Source organism: Pipra filicauda, unplaced genomic scaffold, assembly GCF_003945595.2.
Source record: "Pipra filicauda isolate LSUMZ 115617 unplaced genomic scaffold, ASM394559v2 scaffold897_size56625_pilon, whole genome shotgun sequence".
Lineage (NCBI taxonomy): Eukaryota > Metazoa > Chordata > Aves > Passeriformes > Pipridae > Pipra > Pipra filicauda.
In genome coordinates, this window is record NW_024105083.1 from 24,731 (window position 1) to 44,896 (window position 20,166).

Here is a 20,166-nt window from a genome sequence, read left to right on the forward strand (position 1 = left end):
GCAGTCCCCTCCTTAGTCTTTGCCTCACAGAGCTCTTTTTTCCCCCTGTATTAAAGCCACAATTCCCAGCCAGACCTCCGGGGTGTGATTTTCTCCTCCCTGCCATGAAGTCACAAAATCAGAGAGTTCCCGACGTTAATTCGGGTGCTCGGACAAAATCAACCCGCCAGGTTTTGGAACGAGGTGCCACTCCAGGAGCTTTGCTCATTTGTTTGGGGTGTCCCCATCTCCCCAGCTGGGAGATCCAGGTGCTGATGGATCCCAAAAGCGACCAGTGGCACGGGAATGGGAATGGGAATAGGAACGGGAATGGGAATGGGCACTGGGCTGACTGGTTGGCAAGTGGGGCAGCTCTGGCAAATGTCATCCCTCGTCCCCAGGGTCAGGAAGGCACGAGAGCTGCTGCGAGGAGGTGACCCCAGAAGCCCCCTGGACAGAGGGAATGCCGTGGGGCTTTGCCAGGAGCTGCTCCAGGGAGGCAGGAGGGAGGGAGGGAGGGAGGGAGGGAGGGAAGGGAGCCCAGGGATTTGTGCAGACACAGCACACGCCCCTGCTCCAGCCGGGCCGAGCCCACAAATCCTTCTGCAAGTCTCCCTGTCCCACCTCCAGATGTGCCAGCACCCCGTCCCACACCCTGCACCCCTCCCAGGCACACCCTGCACCTCCTGGGCTCGCTTGGCACCTCGTGCCAGGCACGTCCCTGCTGTGCCAGGCTGGTTTGGGCTGGGGGGCAGAGTCGAGGCCCCCTCCGTGCCAGCACCCACCTCTCCCCCTCCCCACCTGGATTTATCCCCCTCCCCACCTGGATTTACCCACATCCCCACCTGGATTTATTTCCATTTCCCTCTGGATTTATCTCCATTCCCCCCTGGATTTACCCAAATCCCTACCTGGATTCATCTCCATTTCCCCCTGGATTTACCCCCACCCCCCCCAGATTTATCCCCATCTCCACCTGGATTTATCTCCATTCACCCCTGGATTTATCCCCATCCCCACCTGGATTTATCTCCATTCACCCCTGGATTTATCCCCATTTCCACCTGGGTTTACCCCCATCCCCTCCTGGATTTATCTCCATTTCCCACCCAGGTGGGAAATGGAGATAAATCCAGGTGGGGAATGGGGATAAATCAGGCAACACCGTTCCCATCCCCATCCCGTTCCCATCCCCATCCCATTCCCATCCCCATCCCCATCCCATTCCCATCCCCATCCCCATTGCCATCCCCATCCCCATTCCCCAGCCCAGGTGGGGCAGAACCTCCACTCACCCTGTAAGTCAGCTGGACAGACACCCACAGGACAGACACCCACGGGACAGACACCCAGAGGACAGACACCCACAGGACAGACACCCACGGAACAGACACCCCTGGGACAGACACCCACGGGACAGACACCCCTGGGACAGACACCCACGGGACAGACACCCCTGGGACAGACACCCACAGAACAGACACCCACGGGACAGACACCCACAGGACAGACACCCACGGGACAGACACCCAGAGGACAGACACCCACGGAACAGACACCCCTGGGACAGACACCCACGGGACAGACACCCACGGCACACCCAGCTCCGAGAGCGAGGGCCCCCCGAGGAAACAACCCCCCAAGTGCAAACCCTCCCAGCTCCCCGACCCCGACAGACCCGGCAGGGCTTTGTCATCAGCACCAACACAACCCCACAAACCCCCCAAGAATGGACAGGGCTTTGTCATGAGCACCAACACAACCCCACAAACCCCCAGGCACGGACAGACCCGGCAGGGCTTTGTCATGAGCACCAACACAACCCCAGAGCCCCCCCAGGCATGGACAGACCCGGCAGAGCTTTGTCATCAGCACCGACACAACCCCAGAGCCCCCCAAGAATGGACAGACCCAGCAGGGCTTTGTCATCAGCACCAACACAACCCCAGAGCCCCCCGACCCCGACAGACCCGGCAGGGCTTTGTCATGAGCACCAACACAACCCCAGAGCCCCCCAGGCACGGACAGACCTGGCAGGGCTTTGTCATGAGCACCAACACAACCCCAGAGCCCCCCGAGCACGGACAGACCTGGCAGGGCTTTGTCATGAGCACCAACACAACCCCAGAGCCCCCTGAGCACGGACAGAGCCGGAGCCGCCGGAGCCGCCGGAACCACAGACCAGGCATTGGAGCTCCTGGGCCGGGGAAGGAGCCGACTCCAGACACCTCCAGACACCTCCCCGGGGACTCCCTTCGCTGAGATTTGCCCCGGGAAGTGCTGGGACGTGGCGCTGCTGGGCCGGTTCACACAGGATGGACGAGGTCAACCCCAAAACCACAGGCCAACCTCTGCCCCCGACGCGTCGCCGCCTCCGTCCCGCGGTCGGTACCTCGGGACTGCTCTGCTGGAACGACCCCCCTGAGCTCCAGCCCCAGCCCTCCCTGCGAGGCAGGCCCTGCTTTTTGGAGCTCTGAGGATTTTCGGTTGGGCCACTGCCCTTTCTGAAGTGCTGCCACAGCGTTAAGGCCACCAGAGAGTCACCAGCCACTGAAGGGTCTCCTTTCTGCTACTGGTGTCCCATCTCCTCACTCCTACTGGTGTCCCACCTCCTCACTCCTACTGGTGTCCCATCTCCTTTCTGCTACTGGTGTCCCATCTCCTCACTCCTACTGGTGTCCCATCTCCTCACTCCTACTGGTGTCCCATCTCCTCACTCCTACTGGTGTCCCACCTCCTTTCTCCCACCTCCTGGCCCAACTCCTGCTGCCTCCTGGCATCCCCCAAGAGCCCAGACTCCGGGGAGCCTTCAACCCTTCCGTGATTTTGGAGGACTCAAGCACAGCCACCACGGCACTGCCCGAGCAGGACCAGCATCATCTCCCTCTCCTGATGGCTCAGCTGCTTCTCCTGGATGTGGAATTTGCTGATCCAGTAAACCTCTCCCAGCAGAACCAGTGAGGGTGGAAGGACACAGAGGGTGATGGAGAATCCACCCCCTCCCTGGGCAGCCCATTCCAAGGGCTGAGCACCCTCTCTGCAAAGAAATTCTTCCTGATCTCCAACCTAACCCTCCCCTGGCACAGCTGCAGACCCAGCCCTCTTGTCTTGCTGATGGGAAAAGAGACCAACCCCCCCTGGCTCCCCCCTCCTGTCAGGGAGTTGCAGAGAGTGAGGAGGTCTCCCCTGAGCCTCCTCTTCTCCAGGCTGAGCCCCCCCAGCTCCCTCAGCCTCTCCTCACAGCACTTGTGCTCCAGTCCCTTCCCCAGCCTCGTTGCTCTCCTCTGGACCTGCTCCAGCCCCTCCATGTCCTTCCTGAGCTGAGGGCCCAGAGCTGGACACAGCACTCCAGGGGTGGCCTCCCCAGCGCTGAGTCCAGGGCAGGAATCACTTCCCTGGCCCTGTTGGCCACCCTGTTCCTGAGCCAGGCCAGGATCCATTGGCCCTCTTGGCCACCTGGGCACACTCTGGCTCCTGTTCAGCTCCCTGTCCATCCCAAATCCCAGCTCCCTTCCTGCCTGGCTGCTCTCCAGCCCCTCTGGCCCCGGGGGGTTGTTGTGGCCAAAGGGCAGGACCCGGCCCTTGGCCTGGTTGACCCTCATCCCCTTGGAATCAGCCCCTGGATCCAGCCCGTCCAGGTCCCTCTGATGTGATTTTCCGACCCCAAAGCGGGTCTGGGCAGTGCCAAGCGCCCTCCTGGCCCGGCTGTGCCCCCCGGGAGGTGCTGCAGGCTCCCCGTGTCCCTGCAGGTGAAGGTGACCTCGGCTGTTTGTCCTCCTGGCTGTTTGTCCCCGGGCCGGCTCCGCACACAGACTTATCTCCTGCAGGGCAGGGGTGTGTTGCTCCTGCACACACAGTTATCTCCAGGGATTTGGGCCTTCCTGGGAGCTCCCCCCGTGGCTCGGGACCTGCAGCAGAGCTCCTGCTCCTCTCCAGCCCTCCTGCCCTGCCCTCTCTGTCACCACCCGAGCGGGGGGCACTGGGGCACAGCAGCTCTTCCAAGGAGGGGAAGGGAGGGAGAGGAGGGAGGTTGGAGGGATGGTGGGTCCTAAGGGAGGGGTGCTGATCCCACCTGGCTGCGTTTGGGGTCTCCACAACTTCTTTTGGCAGGGAGAGCCCTGATTCCTACACAAACACCTCCCCCCTTCCCCTCTCTCCCCCAGCTCTCCAGTTCAGAGAGGACAAGGAATTCAGCCATTCCCAACGTTCCTTTAACGAGGCCAAACCCTCCAGGGACCTCCCAGCACACCCTGACCCCCGGAGCCAGGCCTGTGCTGCAGCCCAAGGCCAGCACCTCTCCTGGAAAGGGAATTCCCTGCTGTGGGCACGTGGAGATCTCCTTCTCTTGGCCCTGCTTGGCTTCCCGGGCTCCATCCAGCCCCAGCAGACACCCCTGAGGTCCCCCCACCTCATCAGCCGCTCGCTGCCTTCCCAAAACACCCCAAAGGAGCTGCACTGGAGGCTCCAGTGGCCCAGGGAGGGAGGAAGGACGGCTCCCAGCCTCCCATGGCTCCCAATTCCCAGCCTCCCAGGGCTCCCAATTCCCAGCCTCCCATGGCTCCCAATTCCCAGCCTCCCAGGGCTCCCAATTCCCAGCCTCCCAGGGCTCCCAATTCCCAGCCTCCCAGACAGGGCTCCCAGCAGTGCCCTGGGATGTTTGCTTTTGTCACAACAGGATATTGAGTCACAGCCAGGCTCCCCCAGCCTGTCCCTGCCATCCCATAACCTGTCCCAGCCATCCCATAACCTGTCCCAGCCATCCCATAACCTGTCCCTGCCATCCCATAACCTGTCCCAGCCATCCCATAACCTGTCCCTGCCATCCCATAACCTGTCCCTGCCATCCCATAACCTGTCCCTGCCGTCCCATAACCTGTCCCTGCCATCCCATAGCCTATTCCTGCCATCCCATAACCTGTCCCAGCCATCCCATAACCTGTCCCTGCCATCCCATAGCCTATTCCTGCCATCCCATAACCTGTCCCTGCCGTCCCATAACCTGTCCCAGCCATCCCATAACCTGTCCCAGCCATCCCATAACCTGTCCCTGCCATCCCATAGCCTATTCCTGCCATCCCATAACCTGTCCCTGCCATCCCATAACCTGTCCCAGCCATCCCCCAGCCTGTCCCAGCCATCCCATAACCTGTCCCTGCCATCCCATAACCTGTCCCTGCCATCCCATAACCTGTCCCTGCCATCCCATAACCTGTCCCTGCCATCCCATAACCTGTCCCTGCCATCCCCAGCCTGTCCAGGCTCCCCCAGGGCTCTGAACCTGCCCAAACGGGACTTTGGGAAGCTCCTGTCGTGGCAGGAGCCCCCCTGGGGGTGAGCAAACCCGTGTGTTGACCCCTCTCAGACCCTCCCGCCGGCTCCAGGGCTGTGGGAAAGCTCCTCTTTGGAAAGGCTTCGCTCCCGGTGATGCAACTCGGGAGACTTTTGTCATGCCCGGGTTGTTTTCCAAGGGGATGAGGCGGATTAAGCAGCGGGGTTGGGTTTAGGAGCTGACCCCGAGCTGTAACCCAAGCTCCCCTCCCTCCCCCACGGCCCCGGGGCCCTTTTTGCTCCCCGGGTTCCTGCAGTTCCTGGCCCTTCCTTCCGCCACCATCTGGGCTCCATTTAGGGGAGCTGATGTTTTTCACAGGGCTGGAATCTCAGCTTGGGGCTTGAGTTTATGTCTCACATACCAGCGTCTCACCGCCGGGCCCGGCCACGCACCGGGGGCTGCCAGGCCCTGGCCCCGCACCTGGGAACGGGGCTGGGGTCGGGACGGGGGGGATCCGGCCCCAAACCACCCCGAGATCCAGCCAGGCACTGCCCCTGCCCGTGGGGCAGAGCTGGGAGAGCCCGACCAGCTGGGAATCGGGAGGGAAAAGCCCGACACCGGCACCATCCAGGCTCCAGCGGCAGCAGGAAATTCTTCAGCCCGGGGAGCTGGAGAGGAGAGCAGGGAAGGAGCCCAGCCTGGGAGCAGGGATGCTCAGGGGCTGGGCAGGGCCTGGCCCAGCCCTGCTCGGGCTCCAAACACGGCCCAGGCACGAGGAGACCACGGGCTCCCGCCCTGTTCCCACAGGAACGAGGTCTCTGCCGGGTCTGGGGTTCAACAACACCGGGGTTCGGAGGCACCTGCCTGGACCACGGGGGTGGGACCTCCGGGATGTTGGGGGCAGCAGGATCTGCACTCCCAGGACACCCAGTTAGGCTGGGTCAGCCTCCCCTGCTCCCTCCCAGGCTCCTGCTCTGCATTTAACAGCCCAACACACACCAAGTGTTGGCTCGGGGCTGCTCAGAGCTCTGCTCTGCCACCATGTCCCACCTCAGAGCCCCCTGCTCCCTAAAAACAGGGGGATGGACCCACCATGTCCCTCAGAGCCCCCTGCTCCCCACAGACGGGGGAGCTCCCTAAAAACAGGGGGATGGACCCACCATGTCCCACCTCAGAGCCCCCTGCTCCCCACAGACAGGGGATGGACCCACCATGTCCCATCTCAGACCCCCCTGCTCCCCACAGACAGGGGATGGACCCACCCTGTCCCATCTCAGACCCCCCTGCTCCCCACAAACAGGGGATGAACCCACCATGTCCCTCAGACCCCCCTGCTCCCCACAGACAGGGGATGGACCCACCCGTCCCATCTCAGACCCCCCTGCTCCCCTCAGACAGGGGATGGACCCACCCCGGGGCTCAGCGAGGCTCCCGCCCCAGCCCCGGGCAGGAGGTGACTCTGTCCCTCCCCTGTCCCTCCCCTGTCCCTCCCCTGTCCCAGCCCGGGATGCCGGAGCAGCAGGTGCCTGTGGGAAACCCCACGAAAAGCCCTGAAAGGAAGGGCCGAGAAGGACCCTGCGGAGCCCCGAGGGCGGGCGAGGGGCCGGGTTTGCCCCCCGTGGCTCCTCTGCAGCCCCCGCGGTTACCCGGGAACCGCAGCACCGCCCCCAGCTCCTGCCAACGCGCTTTGCCAGCGGGCACGGCAACTCCCGCCGGCTCATCCCGGGCTCCGAGGCTGCTCCAGAGCCCTCAAACAGCCCCCCCTGCACCCCCAAACCCCCGGCACGGCCACACCGTCCGTCTGCAGGGCGGGCAGAGCCTCAGGCAGCAGCCAGGGGCGGCTCGAGCCCAGCGAGGCTCGGCCAAACCCAAAAACTAATGTTTTCATACTTGGACTTTTCAGGCAGGATTTAGTCATTTGTGGACACGAGGGCTTGGCACTCACCTTCCCCTCCCTCCCTTTTCCCTCCTCCCCAACCCTCTACACGGCTGTTGGCGGGGGCAGAGCCCCGAAGTGGAGAGGGAGGGTCGGGTCAGGGAGGCTCGTAGTTTAACCCCGGCGAATTGTTATTCCCGCTGCTTTTATGGAGCGCCCAGCTGATGAGGAGAGGGGGGGTCGGCACCCAGGGCACGCCCAGGGGCCGTCCCGCTGCACCGGACGAGGTGTCACGACACAACCCGACTCACTAAGAGCTGCCTGGACGAAGCCAGCGGGGCTTTTGCCCCGTCTAATAACGGCTAAAAATCGAGTTATGGGGCAGGGAAGACAAACCCCGGCTGAGCACCCTCGTGGGGAAAGGCAGAGTGGCTGAGAGCTGCTCTGTCACACGGGAAAAGCAGGTTCCACCCCGGCCTGGGAGGGTTTTACGAGCCCTGTTTGCTTCCCCCAGCACGGAGCACTCGGAGCCTGGCACGGGCAGGGACGCAGAAGGGGAGGGATAATCGATCCGGGCTGGCCGGGATGCCCCTCAGAACCCCCAAGATCCGCAGGTTTGGCCCCAAACTGCCCCATCCTGGGCCGGATGGGTGGGTTTGCAGAGCCCTCGCACTGGGGAGCCGAGGTCTGATCCGACCCCCCGCGAGGTCTGTCCCTGCTCCCGTGGAAAACACGGAGCCACCGTCCCCTCCCGAGGCCTGGCTGGCCAGGAAGGGTGGACTCCTGCCACTGAACACCACCAGAGCTGTGGGGAAACCTTGGCTAGGGGTAGGGGGTGCCTTGCTGTGTGGAATGAGGATAAACCAAGGCTAAGCCAGAGAGGCAGAAGTCGGGAACAGCAGGAGGAGGGGGGAGAACCATCCCCTTCACCTCGGCACAACACGGGCTCCCCTGCTGTCAGGTTCAAACTGCCCCGGCACGAGCCCAGGGCTTATCTGGAGTCCCCTCCCTTCTCCCACATTTCTGCTATTAAGCCAGCTGAGGCCACTTTATCTCCAGATCCTGCCTCCTAAACCAGCAAAGCCACTCCAGGGTTCCTGCAGCGCCCGGGGGGTGCCGAGGACTCGCTCCCACAAAGCCTCTGGGCCCTCAGAGTTCACCCACTCTGAAGGTCCCACCACTCCGAGGGTCCCCACTCCGAGGGTACTCCCCGCACGAGGTTCCCACCACTCCGAGGGTCCCACCACTCCGAGTGTCCCACCAGCACGAGGGGCCCCCAGCACGAGTGTCCCACCAGCACGAGGGTTCACACCAGCCCCCAAAGGGTTCCCCACCACTCCAAGGGTCCCACCCGCACGAGGGTCCCACCAGCACGAGGGTCCCACCAGGATGAGGGTTCCACCACTCCGAGGGTCCCACCAGCACGAGGGTCCCACCAGGATGAGGGTTCCACCAGGATGAGGGTTCCACCACTTCAAGGGTCCCACCAGCACAAGGGTCCCACCAGCATGAGGGTCCCACCAGCACGAGGGTTCCACCAGCACGAGGGTCCCACCAGCACGAGGGTCCCACCAGCATGAGGGTCCCACCACTCCAAGGGTCCCACCAGCACGAGGGTCCCACCAGCACGAGGGTCCCACCAGGATGAGGGTCCCACCAGCACGAGGGTCCCACCAGCAGGAGGGTCCCACCAGCAGGAGGGTCCCACCAGCACGAGGGTCCCACCAGGCCCCTTCTGCTTTCCCCCCCAGCGCTCAAACCACCCAAAGCATCCCCGAGGCTGAAGTTCCACAGGAGCCCGGAGCGAGTCTTTGAGGGAGTTATTCCAGAGCAAAGGGAGTTATTCCAGAGCAAAGGGAGTTATTCCAGAGCAAAGGAACTTATTCCAGAGCAAAGGGAGTAATTCCAGAGCAAAGGGAGTTATTCCAGAGCAAAGGGACTTATTCCAGAGAGGGGCTTCATCACCAGCTCAGAGACACCTGAAGGATTCGCTGAGGCAATGCAGGGATCAGCAGCACAAACCCACTCAGGATCAGCAGCACAAACCCACTCAGGATCAGCAGCACAAACCCACTCAGGGATCAGCAGCACAAACCCACTGAGGGATCCACACCACAAACCCACTCAGGGATCAGCAGCACAAACCCACTCAAGGATCAGCAGCACAAACCCACTCAGGGATCAGCAGCACAAACCCACTCAGGATCAGCAGCACAAACCCACTCAGGGATCAGCAGCACAAACCCACTGAGGGATCCACACCACAAACCCACTCAGGATCAGCAGCACAAACCCACTGAGGGATCCACACCACAAACCCACTCAGGGATCAGCAGCACAAACCCACTCAGGCCGCTGGCAGGGGAAGTTTTTCCCCACCCCAGGAGCCTCCGTGCCCTCCAGGCAGATTCCAGCGGGAGTTGTCCAGCTGTCCCAAATCCCAGGGCAGAGAAGGCTCCAGTGATTCACCCCCTGTAAACCTTTATTTGTTCTCGCCTGCCCCGGAGGAGCCGAGCAGCTGCAAACGCTGCCCTGGGCCGGCTCCAAAGGCAGACAAAGGCCTGCAAAAACCGGGCTTAAGGAGGAACTGGCCGCTCGAAAAAAGCGGTCCTAGAAGAGGGAGTTTTAGAAAGAGGGAGTGCGGCGCAGAGCAGGAGGAAGAGGAAGCCAGAGAGCACCTAAAAATAAATGTTAAAAAAAGCAGCGGGGCGCAGGACAAAGGCCTCGCCCGCACGTGACCCGTCCCCGCGGCGCAGGCAGGATGCGAGCTCGGAACACAACACTCCCTCCCCAGCGGCCCCAACCACCTCCCTGCGCTGCAAAAGCACCTTTCCCACCCAAAAAAAGGGCTCGTTCCCCCCCCCTCGAGGTGCAGGATCCTGGGTCTGACCCAACCCGGGGTGGAAATGCGCCCTAAGCCCGGCAAGGCTGGAGCAAAACAGCTCCGGGAAGGGCTTGGAAATGTTCAAGGGGTTGAAGTGAAGCCTGGAAAACAAGATCCCTCCCCCAAAAAAGCGCTTTCAAACAGCCGAAGTCCTGCTGAAGGACTGGCGAGGGGTCCCTTTGCACCCACCCAGGCGGCAGCTCGAGCAGGTCTGAGAGGAGCTGGGGGTGACTGGGGAGTGTCCGCTGAAAATGCAGTGACAGAGGAGCCTGTCCTGTGTCTGGGGCTGCCCCGCTGCCCTCCCGTGGCTGCTGGAAGCTCCTGGGACCCCGAGGACAGGAGATCAAACCTCAGAGCCCTGCCCCTGCCCCGGCGGTGGCCGTGCCCACCGGGCACGGGGGGGAGCTTGGGAAGTTCTCCATCCAGGGGGATGTTCCCTGCACGCCCTCGGCTGTCCCACCCCACCCCCAGGAACGGGCAAAGCACTCACAGGAGGGGCTGAACATCCCCGGGGCGAGGGATCCCTTCAGCCGAGAACATCCAGCGGGTTCCGCTCCCGGGAAGCCGCCGCTGCGCATCCCACGCTCACTTCTGCTCCATCCCCGCCGCGCATCCCGCGGCCGGCCCGGCGGGGAGAGCGCCCGAGGCGGCCGCTGGGGCGGCTGAGACGCAACGGGGCCACCGAGGGGACTCTCAGCACTGAGTCATCCCGTGCCGACCCCGCCGGGAGGGAGGGAGGGAGGGAGAGCGGCTCCGGCGAAGCGCTCGCTGCCCGCTCAGGCGCTCGCGGCTCCCTCGGAGCGCAGAACCCCGCGGTCCTGCCCGCGCCGACCCTCCGGAGGTGCCACGGGGCACGGGCGGGAGCCCCGCATGGCCCGGGCTGGCGCTCACCCCGCGGTCCCTGAGCTCACGGCTGAGTAACGCGGCTCGAGCGGCCGCCAGCGCTAAGAATAGAGACCTTGAAGTGAAACCTCCGGGGATTGGCAGCTATTTCGGGAGCCGCCGGGGCTGCGTGACATAAGAGGATACAGAGAGGAAACTCTGCACAACAACTCTCACCTCCCCGAGAAAGATTCGGGGAGCGGCGGGCGGGGACGCGGGGGGGGGGACGCTGGGACGACTCCCCGGCGGCGTCTCCGTCCCTCAAATCCCAAATCCTCAAATCCCAAACCGCAGCATCCCCACGGCAGCGGGAGGCCGAGCGGGCTGTCCCCGGGCACGGCAGTGACCCCACGGCGCCCTGAGCGTCCCCAGGGCTGGAGGAGCCCACTGAGAGCTGCAGAGCTGGAGCCCGGTGGGCACCAGCCCGGGGTGGCCACACCAGGATCCGGCCAAACCCCGGCCAAGCACCTCGTGCAGCACCCAGCCCACGTGGAGCTGAGCCCCTGGGCCCGGGCTGAGCCTGCCCAGGCAGCTCCCTGGAGCAGGGCTGGCAGAGATCCCGCCGGGACCGAGCGGCCCAGCGGGGCCTCCCAGGGAACCGACACGACCGAGGCCACAGGAGCACCCCCAGCCCCCAAAATCTGCGCTCAGGGAGCCCCTCCCAGCCTGCCAGGCTCACCCCGGATGGAGGGAAGGGCTGGGATCACACCCAGGATCACCCCTGGATGGAGGGAAGGGCTGGGATCACACCCAGGATCACCCCTGGATGGAGGGAAGGGCTGGGATCACACCCAGGATCACCCCTGGATGGAGGGAAGGGCTGGGATCACACCCAGGATCACCCCCGGATGGAGGGAAGGGCTGGGATCACACCCAGGCTCACTCCTGGATGGAGGGAAGGGCTGGGATCACACCCAGGCTCACTCCTGGATGGAGGGAAGGGCTGGGATCACACCCAGGATCACCCCCAGATGGAGGGAAGGGCTGGGATCACACCCAGGATCACCCCCGGATGGAGGGAAGGGCTGGGATCACACCCAGGATCACCCCCGGATGGAGGGAAGGGCTGGGATCACACCCAGGATCACCCTGGATGGAGGGAAGGGCTGGGATCACACCCAGGATCACCCCTGGATGGAGGGAAGGGCTGGGATCACCCCCAGCTGCCAGATGTGCCCAGGAAAGGTCTGCTCTTGGTCAGCAACCAGGAAAGGTCTGCTCTTGGTCAGCAACCAGGAAAGGTCTGCTCTTGGTCAGCAACCAGGAAAGGTCTGCTCTTGGTCAGCAACCAGGGCTGAGATCAGCGCAGGGAATTCTGAACGGCAACCCCGGCAGCGGGTTTGATTCCAGCCCTTGGAGACCGGGGAAAACAAACACACACACACACGAGCTGCAGTTTCTGGGGACCCAACTGACCCCCCGAGGCCGGTCCCTGCCCGCTCCCGGAGCTGTGTTTGGATTCCCGGGCGCCGGGGGGGTCTCTGCCGCTCACTCACCTCCCACCAAGGGATTTTCTCCCGGTTTTTGGACAGGAGTAAGTCCCCAGCAGGGATTGACAGAGCCCACAGTGCTCACTGGGAAGGAATTCCTCCCTGGGAGGGCGGGGAGGCCCCTCTGGTTGCCCAGAGGAGCCGTGGCTGTCCCTGGATCCCTGGGAGTGTCCAAGGCCAGGTTGGAGCAACCCGGGCTGGTGGAAGGTGTCAGGGGTGGGACTGGATGAGCTTTAAGGTCCCTCTGACCCAAACCATTCTAAGATTCGACGAAATAACTGAACTCCCCAGCCCCACCAGCTCGGTCTGTTCTAAAAACATCCCCCCAGACTCACCCGGGGCACCTGAGGGACCCTCCCGGCCCAGCCCTCGCCCAGACAGCGACTGCTCGTTGAGGCCTCTGAGCCCGCCCGTGTTAACCCGGCCTGCAAAGGCTGGATGTCCCCCCCAGGCTGCACATTTGCCAAACTCTGCAGTTCCATTGTCCCAGAGCGTGTCCCAGCACCGCCGGCCCCTCTGCCCGGTGCCAGCAGGTGACGGGCACGGGGCTGGCACGGGCCCAGACAACAGCCAACCGTGGTGGTACCGTGGCAGGGACTGTCCCCCAGACAACACCCCGCCCTGGTGGCACCATGGCAGGGACTGTCCCTCAGATAACACCCCACTGTGGTGGTACCATGGCAGGGACTGTCCCCCAGACAACACCCAGCCCTGGTGGTACCGTGGCAGGGACTGTCCCCCAGACAACACCCAGCCCTGGTGGTACCGTGGCAGGGACTGTCCCCCAGACAACACCCCACTGTGGTGGTACCGTGGCAGGGACTGTCCCCCAGACAACACCCCACTGTGGTGGTACCGTGGCAGGGACTGTCCCCCAGATAACACCCCACTGTGGTGGTACCGTGGCAAGGACTGTCCCCCAGATAACACTCAGCCCTGGTGGCACCGTGGCAGGGACTGTCCCCAGCGCGGGGAGCCCCTCAGGGGGACACTGCCACCTCCTGTGGGGATGGAAGGGACACCGGGGATGAGGAAGAGCTGCCCTGTCCCAGTCCCAGCAAGGCCGTGGTGGGGGCTGGCCCACGAGGAGTGACCTGATCTGTGATCCATCCCTGATCCATCCCTGATCCATCTCTGATCCATTCCTGATCCATCCCTGATCTGTGATCCATCCCTGATCCATCCCTGATCCCTGATCCATCTCTGATCCATTCCTGATCCCTGATCCATCCCTGATCCATCCCTGATCCATCCCTGATCCATGATCCATCCCTCATCCATCCCTGATCCATCCCTGATCTGTGATCCATCCCTGATCCCTGACCCATCCCTGATCCATCCCTGATCCCTGATCCATCCCTGACCCATCCTTGATCCCTGATCCATCCCTGATCCATCCCTGATCCGTGATCCATCCCTGACCCATCCCTGATCCCTGATCCATCCCTGATCCATCCCTGATCCATGATCCATCCCTGATCCATCCCTGATCCCTGATCCATCCCTGATCCATCCCTGATCCATCCCTGATCCATCTCTGATCCGTGATCCATCCCTGATCCCTGATCCCTGATCCACCCCTGATCCGTCCCTGATCCATGGGGAGCCGTGTCTGCCCCGAGGGTTGGTCTCTCACAGAACTGTGGGATGTGAGTTGGGAGGGGCCCACGAGGATCATCCCAGTTCGGAGCAGAGCAGGACAATCCCCTCTCCAAACACATCCCAGGAGGATGGAGTGGCTGCAGACGTGCACAGCCTCACCTGGGCACCCTCCCGTGCACAGCCTCACCTGGGCACCCTCACCTGGGCACCCTCCCAGATCTGCACAGCCTCACCTGGGCACCCTCACCTGGGCACCCTCCCGTGCACAGCCTCACCTGGGCACCCTCCTGTGCACAGCCTCACCTGGGCACCCTCCCAGATCTGCACAGCCTCACCTGGGCACCCTCCCGTGCACAGCCTCACCTGGGCACCCTCCCGTGCACAGCCTCACCTGGGCACCCTCACCTGGGCACCCTCCCAGGTCTGCACACCCTCACCTGGGCACCCTCACCTGGGCACCCTCACCTGGGCACCCTCCCGTGCACAGCCTCACCTGGGCACCCTCACCTGGGCACCCTCCTGTGCACAGCCTCACCTGGGCACCCTCCCAGATCTGCACAGCCTCACCTGGGCACCCTCACCTGGGCACCCTCACCTGGGCACCCTCCTGTGCACAGCCTCACCTGGGCACCCTCCCAGATCTGCACAGCCTCACCTGGGCACCCTCACCTGGGCACCCTCCCGTGCACAGCCTCACCTGGGCACCCTCCCACCATGGCAGGGCCGTGCTGGGGTGGCCTTGGAAGAAGGAAAAGGAGGAGCAGGGCTGATCCCGAGCTCGGCAGAAAGCGGGAGCTGAGCCCCAAGAGAAGCAGAGGCTCCTTCCTTCCCAACCCTCCGACCCTCCAAGCAGCCAACCCTCCCTCCTTGGCATCCCTGGGCCGAGGACAGGGGGGTCAGAGCACCCAGGGGGGCAGGAGGGACATTGGGCCGAGGACAGGGGGGTCAGAGCACCCAGGGGGGCAGGAGGGACGTGGCAAAAGCTGGGAGTGAGCGAGGCAAGGGGAGCGGGGACACAGTCCCGCCTCAGGGACACAGTCCCGCCTCAGGGCCAGCTCTGCCACCAGAATTCCCACCCTACGGACACCGAAGGGAACCCTGGAAAGCAGCAGCTGCTCCCAGCGGCCGCCCAAGTGTTGCTGAAGGCACCGGGTGAAGCCAAGAGCCTGTGGAAGGAGCACAGGAGGATTTTCACGTGGTGGTTGCACCCCTGGGCTACGTAAGGAAACTAATCTCGGGTGCACCAAGCCCCGAGCAAACCTGGGGAATTTACATAAGCCTTGAAGTTCAGGAAAACGTTCCAGGAAGAAAGAAATTGCGGGAGCAATCCTGGCTTTGTCTCCGGCCTCGTGAGGAAGTTCTCCGAGTTTTTGGGGCCGCCCAAAGCTCCTCTTACGCAACAGAGGCGGCTTTTGAAAGAGCAGCCTCAGCAGCAACAGTTTTTCCCCTCCCTTGTGTAAGAGATGATCCTCCTTCCCTCAGTGATCCTCCTTCCCTCAGTGATCCTCCTTCCCTCAGAGATCCCCCTTCCCTCAGAGATCCCCCTTCCCTCAGAGATCCCCCTTCCCTCAGGGATCCTCCTTCCCTCAGAGATCCCCCTTCCCTCAGAGATCCTCCTTCCCTCAGAGATCCTCCTCCCTTCAGAGATCCCCCTTCCCTCAGAGATCCTCCATCCCTCAGAGATCCTCCTTCCCTCAGAGATCCCCCTTCCCTCAGAGATCCCCCTTCCCTCAGAGATCCCCCTTCCCTCAGAGATCCTTCCCTCAGAGATCCTCCTTCCCTCAGAGATCCCCCTTCCCTCAGAGATCCTCCTTCCCTCAGAGATCCTCCATCCCTCAGAGATCCTCCTTCCCTCAGAGATCCTCCTTCCCTGAGAGGTCCTCCCTCCGTGAAGGCTCCAGAACACCCCCAGAGAATTTTGGGTGGACAGGAGTCAAACCAACGGGCGTGCTGGGCGTGCTCAGGTGCCAAAGTGGGACGGCCACGGCCTCGCTCCAGCCCTTCCACCAGCTCAGGACCCCCAGGAGACCCCCCTGGGATGATCCCTCCCTGCTGGAGGCCGGGCTGGGTGAGAGCCCAGCGCTGACTCAGAGCTCCTGCCCCGGACATTGCCCAACAGGGGCCACGGTGACAGGGACGTGTGGCACCAGCTCTGACTGTGCCACAGTGACAGGGACGTGTGGCATCAGCTCTGACTGTGCCACAGTGACAGGGACGTGTGGCATCAGCTCTGACTGTACCACAGTGACAGGGACGTGTGGCACCAGCCCTGTTTGTGCCACAGTGACAGGGACGTGTGGCACCAACCCTGACTGTGCCACAGTGACAGGGACGTGTGGCACCAGCCCTGACTGTACCACAGTGACAGGGACGTGTGGCACCAGCCCTGTTTGTGCCACAGTGACAGGGATGTGTGGCACCAGCTCTGACTGTGCCACAGTGACAGGGACGTGTGGCACCAACCCTGACTGTGCCACAGTGACAGGGACGTGTGGCATCAGCTCTGACTGTGCCACAGTGACAGGGACGTGTGGCATCAGCTCTGACTGTACCACAGTGACAGGGACGTGTGGCACCAACCCCCACTGTGCCACAGTGACAGGGACGTGTGGCACCAGCCCTGACTGTGTCACAGTGACAGGGACATGTGGCACCAGCCCCGACTGTGCCACCCCCTCACTCCCTGCCAGTCCCGGTGCCTCCTGCTGAGCCTTCCCCACCTCCAGCCCCGCTCTGCCAAGGGCTGCCGTGCCCTGGCACCGATCCCTCCTCCCGGCTGGGTCTGGGAAATCTCCAGGCTCGGCTCCAGGGGCGCTCGGGCCCCGTTTGGGACAAGGGGACGGTGCCACCCCGGGGACGGTGCCACCCCGGCCCCAGCTCGGCCTGAACCCAGAGCCAGCCGAGTGCCGGGTGGGAGCCTGAGCAGCCCCGGAGCTGCCCGACTCCAGCACGTCCATCCCGAGTTCCAGCTGCTGCTGACGCGGGGAGACGGCTGAAAAGGGAAGACGGAGCTCTCCAAGACACAACGAAAACAAATCCTCCGCCTCCATCCCGCTCTCCCCGAGTTCCTTGGCTCGGCTTAACGAGGCTTTTCTGCCAAAAAGTCCAATTAAGAGCCCTGCACCCCCCCCCCGAAAGCTTCGTGGCACCATCACATCACGCCCCAAACGTGCCAGCTCAGAGCTCTGAGTGTCCCCAGCACGCCCCGGGCCCGGCCCTGCCCTGCGGGGAGGGCACCTGAGCAGAGCAGCCCGGCCAGAGAGCTGGGAGAGGGACCACAAACAACCCCAACAAAGGCAGGAAAACATCCCATTCACTCAGCAAGGCCGCGGGGCTGCTCCCAGCTGGGCTTCCGGAGGTATTTTTAGGGCGGCAGAGAAGGGAACGGCCGTGCCAGGCGGGAGCTGAGCCGCGGGCAGGGGGGGCTGCTCGAGGCTGACAGGAGACCACTCGGCCTGTTCACACCCAGCCAGGCCAGGCCGGGCTTTTTTTGACCCCAAGTCAGCAGAGGAGCTGCCAGTGGGGAGCCCGGAGCGGATGCATTCCTGACTCCTGCCCTCGGGGAGCATAGCGAGGGAATGAGGCACAGACACAGGACTGACTCACCTCCCTCCTGTGCTGCCCCGGAGAGCAGCGGCTGGGCTGGATGCAGATCAAAAGGTAATAAATCAGAGCAGAACAACCAGGGTTTGATGTCTGAACCAGAGGTGGAAGAGGAGATTCACACCCTGCCCTGCCGGGGCACAGGAGGAGCTGCCTCCTTTCGGAGCGTTGCCAACACACTTATTTGTTTTTTCCCCTCCTCAAGGTCCCAGCTGTTAAAGCCATGATTGCAGGATTTCCCAGACTCGCTGAAAAAGCACGTATGCCATTGTGTCCCACGGCTGGAACAGGAAAAAGCCTGAAAATCCGAGCCACAGCCTCCGAACACAAACCGGCTCCTCGCCGCCGCCGCTCTCCAACCTCCTTTTTCTTTCAACGCTTCCTAAACGGCTTTGGAGTTTTGCAGGGCCGGCTTTCGGCTCCCCCCCAGGACTGCTCCTATCCCACCGTGGGGGAACTTTTTGGCCTCGTGTATCCCAGAGCCACCCACGTGGCCACTCACGTGCCACGGCCTCGGGATACTCGGAGCCACCGGCCTCTGTCCCCCGGTGTCACCTGGGTCTCGACTCCGGCCCACAGCCAGCCGAGTGTGAAGCAGAAACCGGGGCCAGCTGTGCTCCAGCCACCCCAGCCTGGATTCCCCAGCCCTCCACACAAACCCAGCCCCACAAAACCACGGAGTCTGTGGCTTTGTGGGCCCGCACGGAACACGGCGTGGCACTGAAACGCCTCTGCCGGCTCAGGAGCGGCCAGGACAGCTCCCAGCACGGAGCCAGAGCCTCTCCCTGCCCCGGGGAGGTTCCCAACGAAGCCATTTAATAAACTGCAGGACAAGACACGCTCGTGTCCCATCCTCACTCACCTCCATCCTCTGTCCCAGGACAAGGCCCGCCCTTGGAGCAGCCCCGGCACTGGGACTGACCCCTCATCCCAAATGACGCATCCCAGAGGTTCAGGACCCTGCTCAGTTCAGGGGGGGCCTCCCTGCCATCCCACGCTCTTCCTGCCGAGCTTCCAGCCCGGCTCTGAGCACTTCTGCTGCCATTTTCGCGCTCCCACTTCCTGCTCACGGCAGGCAGGGAGTAGGAAGTGCTGAAATCCTCCGACCCTCTCGCTGCAGAACCAGGAAGCGCCAGAGATCTCCTGAGGGAGGCTGTGATTTGGGGCTGGAACCCTCTGCAAACATCTGGTCAGAGGGATCACATCTGGACCCTCGGAGCGGGGCCCACGCTCCCCATCCTCCTCCTGGAACAGGCACAGGGCAGAGCCACTCACGGATCATCCAGTCGGGAACAAAACAAGGCACAATCCAAACCCTGCAGCACAATCCAAACCCTGCAGCACAATCCAAACCCTCCGGCCGTCGCTTCCCTCCTTCCCCCACGAGCGACACCTCACTCGTCTCCCCTGCTCGCTCCAAGTCCAGCACATCCCACACCCTCTGCAGGAGTCTCCCGACATCCCATCAGTCGGCAGAGCCTCCTAAAACGTCCAAACCCCAAAGAACACCTTTCCCGTGGAAAAAAAGGGTGTGGGAAGCTGCCCAGGGATCGCCAGCACAGGGCCAGTCTTGGCCAAGGCACAGATCCGGGAGCTGCACTGGCTCCTGCTCAATCTCCAGGCGGGTCCGGGCTACTCAGGGCACCGACAGCTCTTTTCCCGGGGCACATCCCTTCCCCACAAGGTGTTTGGGAAGAGAGAGAGAGGTGCCCTCGCAGCAAGCCCACCCGAGGAGGGCAAACCCGGCGGTGCTGTGGGCGCTGTGCCCTCCCATCCCCGCTGCCCGCGCGGGGAGAGGCGGCGGGATCGGCCCCGAAACGTTCCAGCGAACCGCGGGCTCGGCTTTGCCGCGTCCCAACGCCCGCTCCGGGAGGCGGCCGCGGGTCGAGGGGCCCCCCGAGCCGGGGGTCCGTTAGCCCGGAGTCCCTCCCGCGGTTCCGGGCTGAGCCCCGCGCTCGCCCGGTGGGACAGCGGCTCCTCCCGGCTGGATCAGCCGCGTTCGGGAGTCGCCGTCGCCCGACGCTTCCCCCGACCCCGGCACGGCCCGGGCTCTCCGCGGGGCCCCGAGCCTGGCGCTCCACACCCGGGGCTGACAGACCCAGAAGCGACAGGGGGGACAGCCCTGCCAGCACCTCTCCCCACACCCGGGGGGCACCGACCCCCTGCCAGCCCCGCCCGGAGGCTGCAGACCCCCAGGAACGGACCCCCCGATCCGGACCAGCCCCTGCGGGGAGCTCCTGGATCCCAAGGCCGGGCAGGGCGCCCCTTCCCAGGATCCCGCGAGCCCTGGGGGGGTGCGGGGAGCGAGGGGTGCAAGACCTGGGGAGGGGGCGAGCGGAGCCCCCTCGGGGGGTGCCCCAGGAGAGGCGGCTCCTCCGTGGGGGCTCGCGGGGAGCGGGCCCGGGCTGAGCCCGGCGGAGGGGACCGGGGGTGACAGACCCGCGGGATGGAGCCGGGACCTACCTCGGGCGGGGCCGGGGGACAAAGGCGATGCCGGAGGGTCCCGGGGGCGGGGGTGGTCCCGGGAGGGGCTCCGCGGGGGCTCCGCGGGGCTTCGGCTCCACCTGCGGCGCCGCGGCCG

The 20,166-nt window shown here is 63.8% G+C and overlaps 1 long non-coding RNA gene across 1 annotated transcript; it reads left to right on the forward strand.

The window, feature by feature from the left end:
* The first annotated feature begins 16,657 nt into the window (after window positions 1-16,657).
* On the forward strand, window positions 16,658-18,423 carry LOC120325235. Its single transcript, XR_005567129.1, has 2 exons — window positions 16,658-17,642; window positions 17,791-18,423. It is a non-coding gene; the product is annotated as an uncharacterized LOC120325235 (long non-coding RNA).
* The last annotated feature ends 1,743 nt before the right edge of the window (window positions 18,424-20,166 follow it).